The sequence below is a fragment of the Dipodomys merriami genome, unplaced genomic scaffold, assembly GCF_024711535.1.
Source record: "Dipodomys merriami isolate MVZ:Mamm:240054 unplaced genomic scaffold, mDipMer1.0.p SCAF_1010, whole genome shotgun sequence".
NCBI classification, from domain to species: domain Eukaryota; kingdom Metazoa; phylum Chordata; class Mammalia; order Rodentia; family Heteromyidae; genus Dipodomys; species Dipodomys merriami.
Window position 1 is genome coordinate 114,513 of NW_027202284.1, and position 14,719 is coordinate 129,231.

At 36.3% G+C, this 14,719-nt stretch overlaps 1 non-coding gene across 1 annotated transcript; it reads left to right on the forward strand.

Moving 5' to 3' along the window:
* Positions 1–6,081: 6,081 nt before the first annotated feature.
* On the forward strand, positions 6,082–6,188 carry LOC138807576 (U6 spliceosomal RNA). Its single transcript, XR_011366205.1, has one exon. It is a non-coding gene; the product is annotated as a U6 spliceosomal RNA (small nuclear RNA).
* Positions 6,189–14,719: the final 8,531 nt, after the last annotated feature.

The window sequence follows — 14,719 nt, forward strand, 5'->3', positions numbered from 1 at the left end:
CAATGCCTCATGAGACTTTCTCCAAGAGACTTGCCTCCTCCAGACTTCATCTAAGGACTCACACTCACCAAGGGACAGCTGCAGCTCACTGCCATCTCTGTGAGGGGACCAAATTTCAGGCTTTTACCCCTAATTTGGATGCCCCTTGTCAGCAAGAAGTAGCCAGAGAGAATCCACACCTTATTTCATGATTATTAAAAGGCTGGAATGTAAGGTCTACTCCTGGATAGCAAGCAGATTCCACCCTCTTCCAAGAAATGTCTCCGCCCAGTATCTGCATTACCTAGAACTGACACATCTGAAAGAGGTCACATCTGCATGTGCTGCTGTCACATCTGAATTTGATGTGGTCACACTTTTCTCCACCCATACCCTAGATAAGGCCAAGTCCAGGCCCAGATGCTCTCTTTTCCAGGTCTTTCCCTAGCCTTTCCCAGCCGCGTGGAGGGCCAACACGGCCTGGTCCCAGAGGAAATGATGAATAAATCTACCTCTTTCCTGAATACCTCGTGTGTGGTGTCGTTCTTACTCGACCTCTCTTTAAAAACCTAACAATCTGGACTTTAATTCTCAATGTTTACTCTATACTTTCTGAGCCACACCTTCAATTCTTCCTTTACCATAAGTGGAGAAAAGAATCTCTTAGGTTTATCTACTTGGAATAGCTTTGAATTGCATTTGTCAAATTTGAACCCACCTAGTATCTTGCTGTAAGCCACTGGTGCCCTGCTAGAATTCACTTCTTGAAAATAAATATTCACAAAAAAAGGAGAAAACATATTTGTTCAATTACTTATTTGTTGCCAGGTAAACCAAATTACGTGGTACTGGAAGAGAAAAAGAGAGAAGATAGAAGTGAATATGGAGGAGAGAGATACAAAGAAAGAAGAAAGGAGGGGAGGGTAAATAACGGGAGGGAAGGGAGGGGAGGATAGGAGAGGAGGGGGGAGCTGAGTAGAGTTGTCTACTCCTCACTAACGTATTGTTGAACAATCAGTGCTTTTGCATTGATGTACCCAAAGCTTTCTATTTTTGGTAGTAATAAGCTGAGATATAAAAATACAAATTTACATGTAAAAACCTGTTAGTGTGCTTACTCCTACACGAAAGAAGCCACAGTTAGGTTACTGTTACAGAGAAGGCAAGAGTAAGCCGTTTAAGAGATTCTGAGAAAGAATAATTGATATGCCAGGAATGCTCCCTTGCCCAAGCATTACTCTTGTTCCCTTCTCCAGTCTTCCTCTATACAATAATAGCAGAAACAGAAGAGGAAGGAGATATATGTGTAATGATCATCTTTCTGTTTACCTTCATCTGTTTACCCTCATCCTCTCAAACAATAAAGCCAAAGGAGAGTTAACCTGAACTAGCAGGGGAAATGTGAAAGTTTTAAATAATTGGGACAGCATTTCAAATATTGAAATAAAAGTTTTTCAATTATTAATAAAAAGTAACTCAAAATTTGAAAATTTAGAAGACTACAGGGCTCACTCCATAGTGGATTATGCATAATTAAAACTGACTCCTGTTTCTATCATCAGAAATTGAAAATTGTCCTTAAACTTCCAATAATAGGTAAATTACCTGTGATATTCACTTAAACTCTGTGAATTTAATGCAGAAAACATGACTTTAAGACTTTTGAAGTGATAAGTGATGGAAATTCATGATGGATAGTATAATGCTGAGAGCATGGAAAATATTTTCCTTCCATCTTCAGTGTGTAGAGAATAAAAAAAGCTCTAATGGATGGCTTGAAGGTCCAATTCTAAATTTAGGTGAGAAGGTGAATAGTAAAGGAGACTTATCTCAGCCATTCACAGATTAGAAATGTGGATAAATAGCCTCATTTATGTAGGTCAAAATGGAAGAGAGTATGTGGCAAGCCCAAAGCCAAATGCCAAAGGCAGAGAAATTTATCAAAATATCATGAAGTTGAAATAAGTCTTAAATAAGGAGCTGGGCTTCAAGGGAATAGGACATAAGAATGGAGAGGGAAATGGTGGACTAATACAGTCATATCACTCAATTTACATATGTGAGAATATAAGTAGGAAACTTGAAGGGAGAGGTGGGGTTGGGGTATGGGAAGGAAGAAAAGTGGAAAGATTAACAATGATCCAGATGTATTGTATATTAAAATGTACATACACTCTATTCCTCACTGACTTGATGAAGTAAAATCCCTTTGTACAACTAGCTAAAGATTCAAAACTTTTGGTTTTAATATTAAGAGACAAGAAGCATAAATCTTTAGAGATAAATAAGAGGATTGCATTGATATCGTGTTGAGGACTGTGCTCTTTTCAATATACAAAATTTAATGTGTCAACTCTGCTGTAAATGTAAATTTTATTTTGCCAATTCTTTTTGCAAATAGCTTAAACTATAGAGAATAAATTCTAATATCACTTCACTTCCAATAAAAAAATCTTATAGACCTTTTGGTTTCTCAGTTGTGTCTAAATATCTTAATGTAATGCATTGGAAATAATTTCGTTCCACATTTAAATTTAAATTTTAAAACATGACAGTCATTTAAAATCCTCTCACCTGAGCACAGGTATGGATAGATAACTGATGTGGGCAAAATCAGAATTATTCAGAAGGCTGTAAATGGATGCTTTCCTAGTCTTCTCTCTGCTGGATCATAGAATACAGAATGTCCTAATTGGAAAAATTTAGACTTCCCAGGTTTTCTGCATATAAACACTCCATCATCATTTTTTAAATACAGGATTATTCTAGATTAGCTATATGTTGACTGATAATGACTGAGCATGACAGAAAGGTGAGGGAAAACCATTTACTCTTCAATGAGGTTCGTACTTGTGTTTCACAAAGGGTTATGATAGCTCTCCATGAGAAATCTAGCAGCTGCGTTTCTAAAAAGTACTTGCGAGCTTACACATTCTGATACTGTCTCAATTCAAGTACTTCTCCTTGGAGTTCAATACTATTCAATGATGCTGTGATAGCTTTTTATTGCATTTTGCAGACCGGTCCTGGTGATGAAATTTGTGCTCCCAATTCCCTCCACAAAATGCAGACAACAATTATCTGAAAAAATTTGTATCTTTTGACAGTGCATATACTTTTATTTTTAATTACAAACATAGAATGTAGTAAAAACTTTTATAGCAATTACAACTGCACTAGGTTGTGGGCAGATTCTTATGTAAATAACAGACTGTGTTCGCGTAGGTTATTTGAGTATCCAAAGTTTTAATATGCCTGTGGTTCTAAACAAATACGTTACGGATATTGAGTGACAAATACAACTTCCTATAAGTACAGAATTTTTCCTTGTATCTTTTATATATATATAGTAAAGATACTGTACAGAGGGCTTATGGTAACATAAGTAAGGTAATGAGTATATTTCTTTTTTTTTTCTTTATTGTTGGTCATGGGGCTTCAAATCTAGGCCTGCGCACTGTCCATCAGCCCTTCAGCTCAAGTCTATGACTCTGCCACTTGAGCTACAGCGCCACTTCTGGTTTTCTGGTGCTTTATTGGAGATAAGAGTTTCACGGACTTTATTTGTATTTGTGTGGTTATTTGTGTTTATTTGTATTTGTGTATTTGTGTGTATAATAACATATATGTATACAATATAAGGGCATATACACACATATAATCATATATAAATAAATTTACATATAGAAATATATATGCATATATATCTCAGTGTTCAGTGATTTAATCTATAGTTCCCAGCGGATTGTCCTTCTCACAAAATGTACATGATAAACTGCTCTGAGGATCTGTGCTCTATGATGGGTATCCTTTTTACTCACTTCGACCATTACCTTCTTTTTCATCCCTGTGAACAACTTCAGTGTACTTTACCTAGGATAGCTTTGTTTTCATTACATGTAGTTACTAACTGATAATCAAAGAAAAAGGTTGTTTGTGAAAGAAAAAAGAATTGTTAGGTCACAGGTAAAAATATCTTATTTGGGGGAGGGGGTCCGGTCGTGGTGCCTGAACTCTGGGCCTGGGCACTGTCCCTCAGCTCTTCAGCTCAAGGCTAGCGCTCTACCACTTGAGCCACAGCGCCACTTCTGGCTTTTTTCTTTCTGCTTATGTGGTGCTGAGGAATCGAATCCAGGGCCTCATGCATGAAAGGCAAGCGCTCTACCACGGAGCCACCTTCCCAGCACAGGTTAAAATATCTTATCCATCCCAACGATTCCTATGAGATAACATTTATAATAGTAGTAAATGTGAAAAGGAATTCCTAGAACTGTTGTTTTGCCATTTAAAATGGCAAAGAATTATATCATGTCACTCATAATTATTAAAGAATGCAAGGAAAAATGTTGGTCCCATCATGTTCCCACAAAGCTAGTGGATCCTCAAGGATAATAGTATACCAGCAGAAATTCTAAGTAGCAGACATGGAGCATGAAAGACAAAGAGAGGAAATGAGAAAGAGTAAGAGAGAGAAATATCATAATACTGGAAGTGCATAACAGATAAACAAGAGCTGTATGAGAATATTCATACTGCTATCTTCAGACTCTACATGTACATTTGAACGTATTTGATGTATGATAACCCATCAACCCAAAATTTAAAATGATTTTGGTAAAAATAAAAATTACTCAGAATAACTTAAAAATGCAAAAACAATCTTCACAGAAGCAAACTTTCAGAGATATTTCATGATTTTGAAGTTAGTATAAATTTAGAAGTGTTACAATTCACAAAATTATAAGAATATATTCATATATTTCATTATATAACCCAAAGCGGAGGGCAAATGTTGTTTAGATGATTTTTTAAAACACAGTCTATCAGAAGCTGGGATGGTGGCTGTTGTAGAGTGCCTGCCTTATATGCATGAGGCCTTGGGTTTGATTCTTCAACATCATATTAGTAGAAAAAGATGGAATTGGTAGGGTGACTCAAGTGCTCAAGTGGAAGTGCTAGCCTTGTGCTGAGGGACAGCACCCAGCACCCAGAGTTCAAGCCTCATGACCAACGAAATAAAAGTAAAAAACAAAACAAAACACAGTCTCTCACTTTTGTGACCTCAACTCTGTAATACCACTACTTCAGCCTAAGGCTAAGATTTTAGGTGTGGACATTTATTATCCCTCCTGATTCAGACTGTACTTGATAATTTTTAATTAATATTATATTCTTAATTTTGCTTTTTGTAAATTCACATGCACCTATAAAAAATGGTTGGGCCATCACAGTAACCTTCTCAAAGTACCTTCTGATGATCACTAATAAAAGTTGTATTATATTACAAGGGAAACAATGCTACAAATAAAGAAAAACAATAATTAAATATTAATGATTAATAAAATAAAATACCAAACAATTACCAGTATTTTTCAGTTTTTGAAGTGTACTTACATATTAGATTTTACTATTTTCTCATATTCCTGTACATTAAACACTGGCTAAGATTATGATGTTCAACAAGAGTTTTATAGACTATGAGTAGTCTTTAAAGTTACCCATTAACATTGCTTTTATAACTCATCTCATAATTTGTATATGGCTTATATCATCATTAGTTCCTCACTAACATATAAAGTAAGGAAGTCCTAAAGTTTTAAGAGAAACTGTGAAGTTAACACAGTCTTAACTCTTCACTATGCTTCTTTACACAAAGACTTTGCAACTTCTCATTAGGAATGTTTCTATGAACTCTGAAATGTACATTCTTAATAGCATATGTCTGCTACCATAAATCTTAAATACTTTATAGAAAAGTTGTATGTCCTGACAAACAGTCCTAATTTCGGCATATATAAGCAAATTCCCAAAATTAAATACATTTAAAACATTAAAACATTTATCAAACCTTAACACGTGCTGCAGTGTTCATTATGACCGGTGCCTTGTACAGAATAATTGAATTCCTCATCATAAACATCTCTTTAACAACAAGTAACTGGAATTATTTTGTTTTTGCCATGCCAATCTTGACTATTCTTAAATGTGTGCTTATATAAGAAATACATGGCTCTAAAATTTCATGAGAATTCTTCTAAACTTACTTTTTTTGAATTGTCTAGATTAAGAAAACCAATTATACTTTATATATAAAAATGTTCTGTGCTCAATTCAGCAACACATACACTAAAATTGGAACAATACAGAGAAGATTAGCATAGCCCCTGTGCAAGGTTCACATACAAATTATTGAATCCTTCCATATTTTTACAAGTACAGATGCTGGAGAGGATTTGGCCACAAGGAAACCCTACTTCATTCTTGGTGGGAGTGTGAACTTTTTCAACCACATTGGAAAGCAGTATGGAGGCTTCTCAAAAGACTCCATATAAAGCTCGCCTATGACTCAGCAATCAGACTTTTTGGGATTAACTCAAATGGTCATAAGCAAGACCATACTAAACCTACCAGCACAACTATGTTTACTGCAGCATTATTTACGATAGCTAAGATATGGAGCTCACCCCAATGGCCCGCAGAAGATAAATGGATTATGAATATGTGGTATATATAAACAATGAAATTCTATGCCTCCATTGCCCAATTAGTTAGAAATTGGAAAGATTTGGAAAAAAAAATTTTATTAAGTGAAGTAAGCCAAGTCCAAAGAAACATAGGTACCATGGTTTGCCTTATTTTCAACAACTAATATATGTCTGGGATAAGCAGAATAGATCATAAGCTATGTGCATATGACCAGATAAAATGATATTATGGGAAATGAACCACACAAGTGGTTATTTGTTTCTTGCTCTTCTTGTTTCCAAGGTACTTATAATGTGTGATGTGATTTTTTTGTTTCTTTATATGTTCCTCCCCCACGCTCTAACCCCTGTTTTCACTGTACTTGAAGTTGGTGCACCAACACCTGTGTATATGTTTCTCTAATTTGGGGAGGGGAAAGGGAAATACAAAATGCTTAAATAGGGATTCTGGTTGAGATGCACAAACACTATGTTGAAAAATGAACTGTACAATTTAGGCAGGGGAAGGAGGGAGGGGAGTGTATTCTTTGAGGTGGGAAGGGGTGGTAAGGAAAAAGAAAGGAAGAGGTAACACTGATTGTTAGAAAATGTACTCATTATTTGCTCTTGTAATTGTGACAACTCCGTACAGTTTTTTTACACTTAAAAACATAAAAATGTTCTGATCATGTGACATATTTTATTTCTACAGTTCATACAATTTAATAAACAGTAATTTGGGAAAAACAAAAAAATGTTCTGATATAGAAGAGTTTATTTCCCCTATTTTCCCATATAATATTTTTAACAAAGAAATTAATGTAGAACACTGATATGAAGGCATTTTGAATAAATGTGTGTGTGAGAGAGCACATGCATGCACACATGCACACATTCAAATGCTTGTGTATTGGCACTCTCAGAGTTTGAAATCAGGGCTTCAAGGTCTTGCTTGGCTTTCCTTTCTAGATTGGTCATCTAATATATAAACTACATCTCCATTCCTGGCTATTTCCTAGTTCATTAAACTTTTGAAAAATAATCTCATGAATTTCTTTTGCCCTAAGTGGCTTCCAAAAGTTATCCACAGATCTCAGGCTCCTGATTAGATATCCGTAGTAGATAGGATTATAGGTGTGGCCAGCCAGCATAAGGCTTTCAGAATTTTTTTAAATTTATTTTATTTTATTTGTGAACATACTGTACAGAGGGGTTACAATTACATGGTCAGGATAATGCGTACATTTCTTACCAAGCATTGCAGCCTCCTCCTTTGTTTAACCTTCACATCCCTCCCCAGCCTTCCACATCCACCTCCCAGTCCCAGTCCTTCTCCCCGCCCCACACCGACGTTGTAAAGCTCGTTTTGGACATGACAACTTGTACTTCTCATTGTTGCAACAGGTTCACCTGTATCCTTAAACGACTTGTTTTTCCCCATCTCCTCCACAAGTTATAATGACATCAAATATAGTGAAAGTAGAGGTTATACTGTGGGGGAGGGACATACAAACCAACAAAGAAATAATCCTATAAATGCGTTAGAAACACATGCATGAAAGAGAAAAACATTAAAATACATATCTAAGGATTCTTTTTCCTAACATCACATTATCTGACCTTTTCCGCTTGACTCATACATATACTAGCTATGGCAAATAAGGGACACCATGGAGCCTATGTTTCTTTGGGCCTGGTTGACTTCTCTTAATATAATTTTTTCCAAACCTTTCCATTTCCTAACAAATGGGGAAATGTCATTCTTTCTGATAGAGGCATAGAATTCCATTGTGTAGATATACCACATTTTCTTGATCCATTCATCTACTGAGGGGCATCTGGGTTGGTTCCAGATCTTAGCTATGGTAAATAATGCTGCAATAAACATAGATGTGCTGGTTGCTTTAGTGTGGTCTTGTTTGTAAACATTTGGGTAAACGCCTAAAAGTGGGATTGCTGGGTCATAGGGGATTTCTATGTGGAGTCTTTTAAGGTACCTCCATACTGCTTTCCAAAGTGGTTGAACAAGTTTACATTCCCAGCAACAATGAAGTAAGGTTCCCTTCTGTCCACATCCCCTCCAGCATCTGTTGTTGTTAGAGTTCTTGATTTTTGACATTCTAACTTGAGTGAGGTGGTATCTCAATATTGTTTTGATTTGCATTTCTTTTATGGCTAGGGAGGTTGAACATTTCTTCATGTGTTTATTGGCCATCCTTCTTTCTTCTTCAGAGAAGTTTCTCTTTAAGTCTTTCGCCCACTTGTTTATTGGACAGTTGATTCTTTGAGGATTTGTTATTGGGGGATTTAATTTTTTGAGTTCCCATTATATTTTAGATATGCGACCCTTGTCCGTTGTATGGCTAGTAAAGATCTTCTCCCAATCCGTGGGCTTTCTATTGATCTTACTAGCTTTGTCCTTTGCCATGCAGAAGCTCTGCAATTTCATGCATTCCCATTTGTCCAACCATTCTTTGATTTGTTGGGTTTCCAGGTCTCTATTCCTAAAATTTAGACCTGAGCCACGGAGGCCTAGGGTTTCTGCTTTTCCATCCCATAATGTTTTCAGAGTGTCTGCTTTGACTTCAAGGTCTTTGATCCATTTGGAGTTGATTCTGGTGCAGGGTGATATATAAGGATCTAGCTTTGTTTTTCTACAAGTAGTTAACCAATTTTGCCAGCACCAATGACTGAAGAGGTTGTATTTGTTCCATTGGATTGTTTTAGCTCCCTTACTGAAGATTAGATGGCTATAGGTCTGTAGGATCATTTCTGGGTTTTCAATTCTATTCCATTGGTCAGAAGGTCTGTTCTTAGGCCAATAGCAAGGTGTTTTTATTACTATGGCTTTATATTAGAGTTTGAAATTTGGTATTGATATTCCTCCAGCAGTGTTCTTTCCATTGAGGAGCGTTTTTGATATTCGGGGTCTTTTATTGTTCCATATGAATTTTTGGATTGCCTCTTCTATTTCCTTGAAGAATGAGGTTGGGATTTTGATAGGTATCGTGTTGAATTTGTAGATAGCCATGGGAAGTATTGCCGTTTTCACGATGTTAATCTTTCCAATCCAGGACCATGGGAGGTTTTGCCATTTTTTAAGTTCTGTGTTGATTTCTTTTTCAAGATTTTAAAGGTTTCATCATAGAGGTCCTCACTTCTTTGGTTAAGTTAATTCCTAGGTATTTTATTTTTTGTGGGGCTATTACAAATGAAGTTGCTTTCCTAATTTCAGCCACACTTTTCTCATAGTTAGCATACAGAAAAGCCATTGATTTTGGGGGGTTAATATTATACCCTGCTACTTTGCCAAAGTTTTGAATCAGCTTGAGTATTTTGGGAGTGGAGTATATGGGATTCTTTAAATATAATATCATGTCGTCTGCAAAGAGGGAGAGTTTTATGTCTTCTTTCCCTATTTGGATCCCCTTCATGTCTGCATCTTGTCTTATTGCTGTAGCTAGGCATTCTAATACTAGACTGAATAGAAGTGGAGAGAGTGGACATTCTTTTCTTGTTCCTGAGTTAAGAGGAAATGGCTTTAGTTTTTCACCATTGAGTATAATGCTGGTTGTAGGTTTGTCATATACAGCCTTTATTGCTTTGAGGAATGTTTCATGGATTCCCAATTTTTCCACAACCTTCATCATAAAGGGGTGTTGGATCTTGTTGAATGGTTTTTTTGCATCTATTGAGATAACCATATGGTTCTTATTCTTGCTCCTGTTGATGAGATGAATAATATAAATTGATTTCCATATATTCAACCAGCTTTGCATCCCTGAAATGAATCCTGTTTGATCATGGTGTATGATTTTTTGGAAGAATTGTTGAAGTCGATTGGCCATAATTTTGTTGAGAAGTTTCGCATCAATGTTCATCAAAGAAGTGGGTCTATAATTCTCTTTCTTTGATGAGTCCCTGCCTGGTTTTGGGATGAGGATTGTGATGGTTTCATAAAATGTGTTCGGTAGTGAACTTTCTCTTTCAATTTCATTGAAGAGTTGGAGGAGTATTGGTGTGAGCTCTGCTTTGAAGGCCTTGTAAAATTACGGTGTAAAACCCTCTGGTCCTCGACTTTTCTTAGCTGGAAGGTCTCTTATTGCTGTTTCTATTTCAACGCTTGATATGAGCCTGTTAAACTGGTTTAATTCACCTTGGTTTAGTTTTGGCATGTTAATACTTGCTAGGAAAAGGTCCATTTCTGTCAGGTTCTGTTTGAGAACTTTATTAGCATAAAGTTTTGAGAAGTATTCCCTTATAATGTTTTGAATCTTGGTTGTTTCCCTGGTGATGTTTCCATTCTCGTCTCTGAGTTTATTTATTTGGGTGTGGTGTCTTCTTTTTTGGATAAGATTTGCTAAAGGTCTACCTATTTTGTTAATATTTTTGAAGAACCAACTCTTTGTTTTGTTGATTCTTTCTATAGTTTTTTTTATTCTAATACATTTAATTTTGATTTAATTTTAATTATATCTCTCAGTCTACTGGATTGGGGTTTATCTTGCTGCTCTTTTTCAAGGAGGTTCAGGTGTCTTATTAAAGTGTTGGTTTCCGATCTCTCCAATTTGTTGATGTAGGAGCTCAGAGCTATAAACTTGCCTCTGAGTATTGTTTTTGCTGTGTTCCAGAGTAGCTGGCAATTTGTGTGTTCATTTTTGTTGAATAGCATGAACATTTGAATTTCCTTTCTAATCTCTTCCATGACCCACTCGTGATTCAGCAGTGTGTTGTTCAGCCTCCACATGATACCAGACTTTCTTTGGTGGCTTTTGGTGTTGAGTTCTAATTTTATTCCCTTGTGGTCAGAGAGAATGCAAGGTATAAATTTAATGTTTCTGAATTTGGACAAGTTTGCTTTGTGGCCTAAAATGTGGTCTATTTTAGAAAATGTTCCATGTGCTGCTGAGAAAAACGTGTAGTCTGATGCTGCTGGGTGAAATGTTCGGTAGATATCTGTTAAATCTAGTTGATCTATGCAGCTGTTTAGATCTGTAGTTTCTCTGTTGAGTTTTTGCCGAGATGATCTATATAGTGGGGAGTGTGGTGTGTTAAAATCCCCAACAATTAATGTCTTTGGAGTTATATGGGATTTGAGGGAAATTAGTTTTTCTTGGATAAATTTGGGTGCCCCATTGTTTGGCGAGTAGATATTTAGAATTGTAATATCCTCCTGAAGGAGAGATCCTGTAATTAGTATGTAGCGACCTTCTTTATCTGTTCTCATGAATTTTAATTGGAAGTCTATTTCATCTGATATTAGGATTGCAACTAACGCCTTTTTATGGGGGCCGTTTGCTTGGTAGATTTTGTTGCAACCTTTAACATTGAAAATGTGTTTGCTTTTAGGGGCAAAATGTGACTCCTGAAGGCAGCAGTTAGAAGGGTCTTGTTTTTTAATCCAACTAGACTGTCTATGTTGTTTAATTGGAGATTTCAGTCCGTTAACATTAAGAGAATGGACTGAGAGGTATTTGGGAGTTCCTGCCATGTTATCCTCCTTCTTGGGGGTTGCAAAAACTGGGTTCTTCCGATGGTTCTTGGATTCTCAGTTTGGGTGCAGTTTCTTGGATTCTCAGTTTGGGTGCAGTTTCTTGTCCTTTATTGTGGTCTTGTTGGTTTTCTATGTGTAGGAAATCTATAAGAATCTTTTGGAGGGCTGGTTTGGTGGAGATGTATTGTTTCAATTTTTCTTTGCTATGGAAGTTTTTTATTTGGCCTTCAGTTATGAAGGAGAGTTTAGCTGGGTACAGTATTCTTGGTTGATAGTTGTTTGTTTTTAGGGCATGGCATACTTCATTCCAGGCTTTGCTTGCTTTGATTGTCTCTGCTGAGAAATCTGAGGTGATTGTAATTGCTTTTCCTTTATAGGTTATTAATCTTTTCTCCTTTACAGCTTTAAGGATCTTTTCCTTGGTCTGAGTTGATCCTTTGTGGATTATAATGTGACAGTGGGATGTCCTATTCTGGTCTGGTCGGTTTGGAGTTCTGAAAGCTTCTTGTATCTATATAGGCCCATCTTTTTGCATGTTTGGGAAGTTCTCTGCTAGGATCCTGTTAAACAAATTTCCTAGGCCATTCACTTCTGTTTCTAGGTGCTCCTCTACACCCATTATCCTTAGAGTAGGCCTTCTGATGGTGTCTTCCAAGTGTTGGATAGATATATCATATTTCTTGGATTTGCCTTGGATGGTTGTATGTTCTTTCTCTATAATATCTAGTCTGTCTTCAATCCCTGATATTCGATCTTCTGCATGGTCTAACCTGCTGTCAAGACTTTCTACTTTGTTTTTATATCTCTTTTCTTTCTAATTGGTCAGCTTTGATGGCTTCAAGTTCTGTGTTGAAGCTTTGTTTTAGATCTTGTATGAACTTCTTTACTTCCTTAATTTGATGTTCAGATCACTTAGTTGATTGGTTAGGGTTTCCTTGGACTCCCATTCCTTCTATTGTGTTCCATTCAGCATTCCCTTTGTGGTCTCCCTGACTTCCTTCATCTCTTTGTTAATGGATTCCATTAATGCCTTTAGTGATCTTTGTGTATTCTCTTCCTGCTCTCTCAATTCCTGTATTACTCTTTGATTAGCTTCCTCCCATTTGTGGGATTCCTGTAGTTCTCTTTGAGTGTTCTCAGCCTGTTCACACCATTCCTGCCTTTCTCTTTGAGTATTCACAAGCTGCTCATGCAAATCCTGTATCAGCTTTTGAGTAGATTGCTCACGCTTATTATATTCCTGTGTAAACTTTTGGAATGCCTCCTCTCTCTGCCTATCACGCTCATACAGAGACCTTTGTATGCTTTCAATATTTTGATTTATCATGTTTGACAGCAGTGTTTGTAGAGCTATTTCGGAATTCTCCTCTGGATTATTCATTATCTGTTCTGTCCCCTGATTATCGGGATTGGGAATTGAGATACCCGGATTTGCCATTTTTCTTGTGTTTTTCCGGCTTACTCTGCCCATTTGAGATGAAAATAGCACCAGTTTTGTGCTAGAATACTATCTTAAGGCAAGCATCAACCCAAGTCTATATTTGCACAGTCAATAGTCTACAAATACAATCTAGTTCAACCGATACATCTATTCAACATCAAACAACTATAAGTTAATGGGCTATGAACAGCAAAAAAGAATTTGGAAGACCAGAAATTTTTAGGGTTACGGAGAGATGTGGGTAAAAAAATAGGAATAGATTGATGTGGGGAGGCTCAGCGAGAATTAATTAATCTCAAAGCAGGAAATAGGATGGGTAGGATGAAAGTAGGGAGAGAGGAAAAAAAAAGAAAGGGAACAGGAAAAGAAAAGAGACCAGAAAAAATAGAAAGGTAGAAATTAATACAAATTATGTAGAATCCATAACAATCTATTTAGATAAGAACATGAATTTATTGAGAGAAGGGGAGGGATATAAAGGAGATATGAAAAGCTTAAAAATAAAAATGCTTAAAAAAATTATATAGGTATAAAGTGGTAGTACGGCTATTAAGGAATTTAAGTCTTAGAGGTTCTGACTTGAGTAAAAAATTTGTGGAATAAGTGTGTACACAGTAGGGGATAGGGTCTAATATTCAACTACGGGTTTATCTGAGGATGTACAGGACAAGAATTAAGTCACATAAAGAAGAACGAAAGAGAGGAGAAGGTGAAAAGGATAAGAAAGGAAGAAGAAAAAGATGAGAAGTTCAGTAGAGCAAAACAAAAAACAAAAAGATAATTTAAAAAGAAAAAAATAAGAGAAAGAAGACCAAAAAAGAAAGCAAAAACGCACACTCCCGTATCCCCAAAATAAAAATTCTAAGAGGAAAAGAAAGTTTCTGGAAAACAATTTTTTAATTAAAAAAGGCAAAGATTAAAGATTGATAAAAGTTTTAGAAAAGAAAAAAAAATTATATAAGGTACCAAAAATAAAAACTAAAAAAAAAAAAAGAAGACGAAGAAGAAGAGAAAAATGAAAAAAAAAAAAAAACCAAAACCAAAAAACAAACAAACAAAAACAAAAAACTTCCTTGACTTTTTTTTTGGGAGGAGTGGGAAAAATCCTGTATCTCCCTTTTGTCCATACCCAGCCTCTTGTTGGAGTCTCTGGTGTGCTTGTGGTCCTGTGGCTTTGTTGGTTTCTTAAGTCAGTTTGTTCGAATAGGCAATAAAATGCTCTGCTTTACCCAGGATTTGGCGATCCTCCTCCCAGGCTAGTTCATTGGGAGACAGATCTGCTTTGAGTATCACAAAAGATGGGGATGCATTGATGAGGCTAGGTTCCCGTAGGTTTTCCGG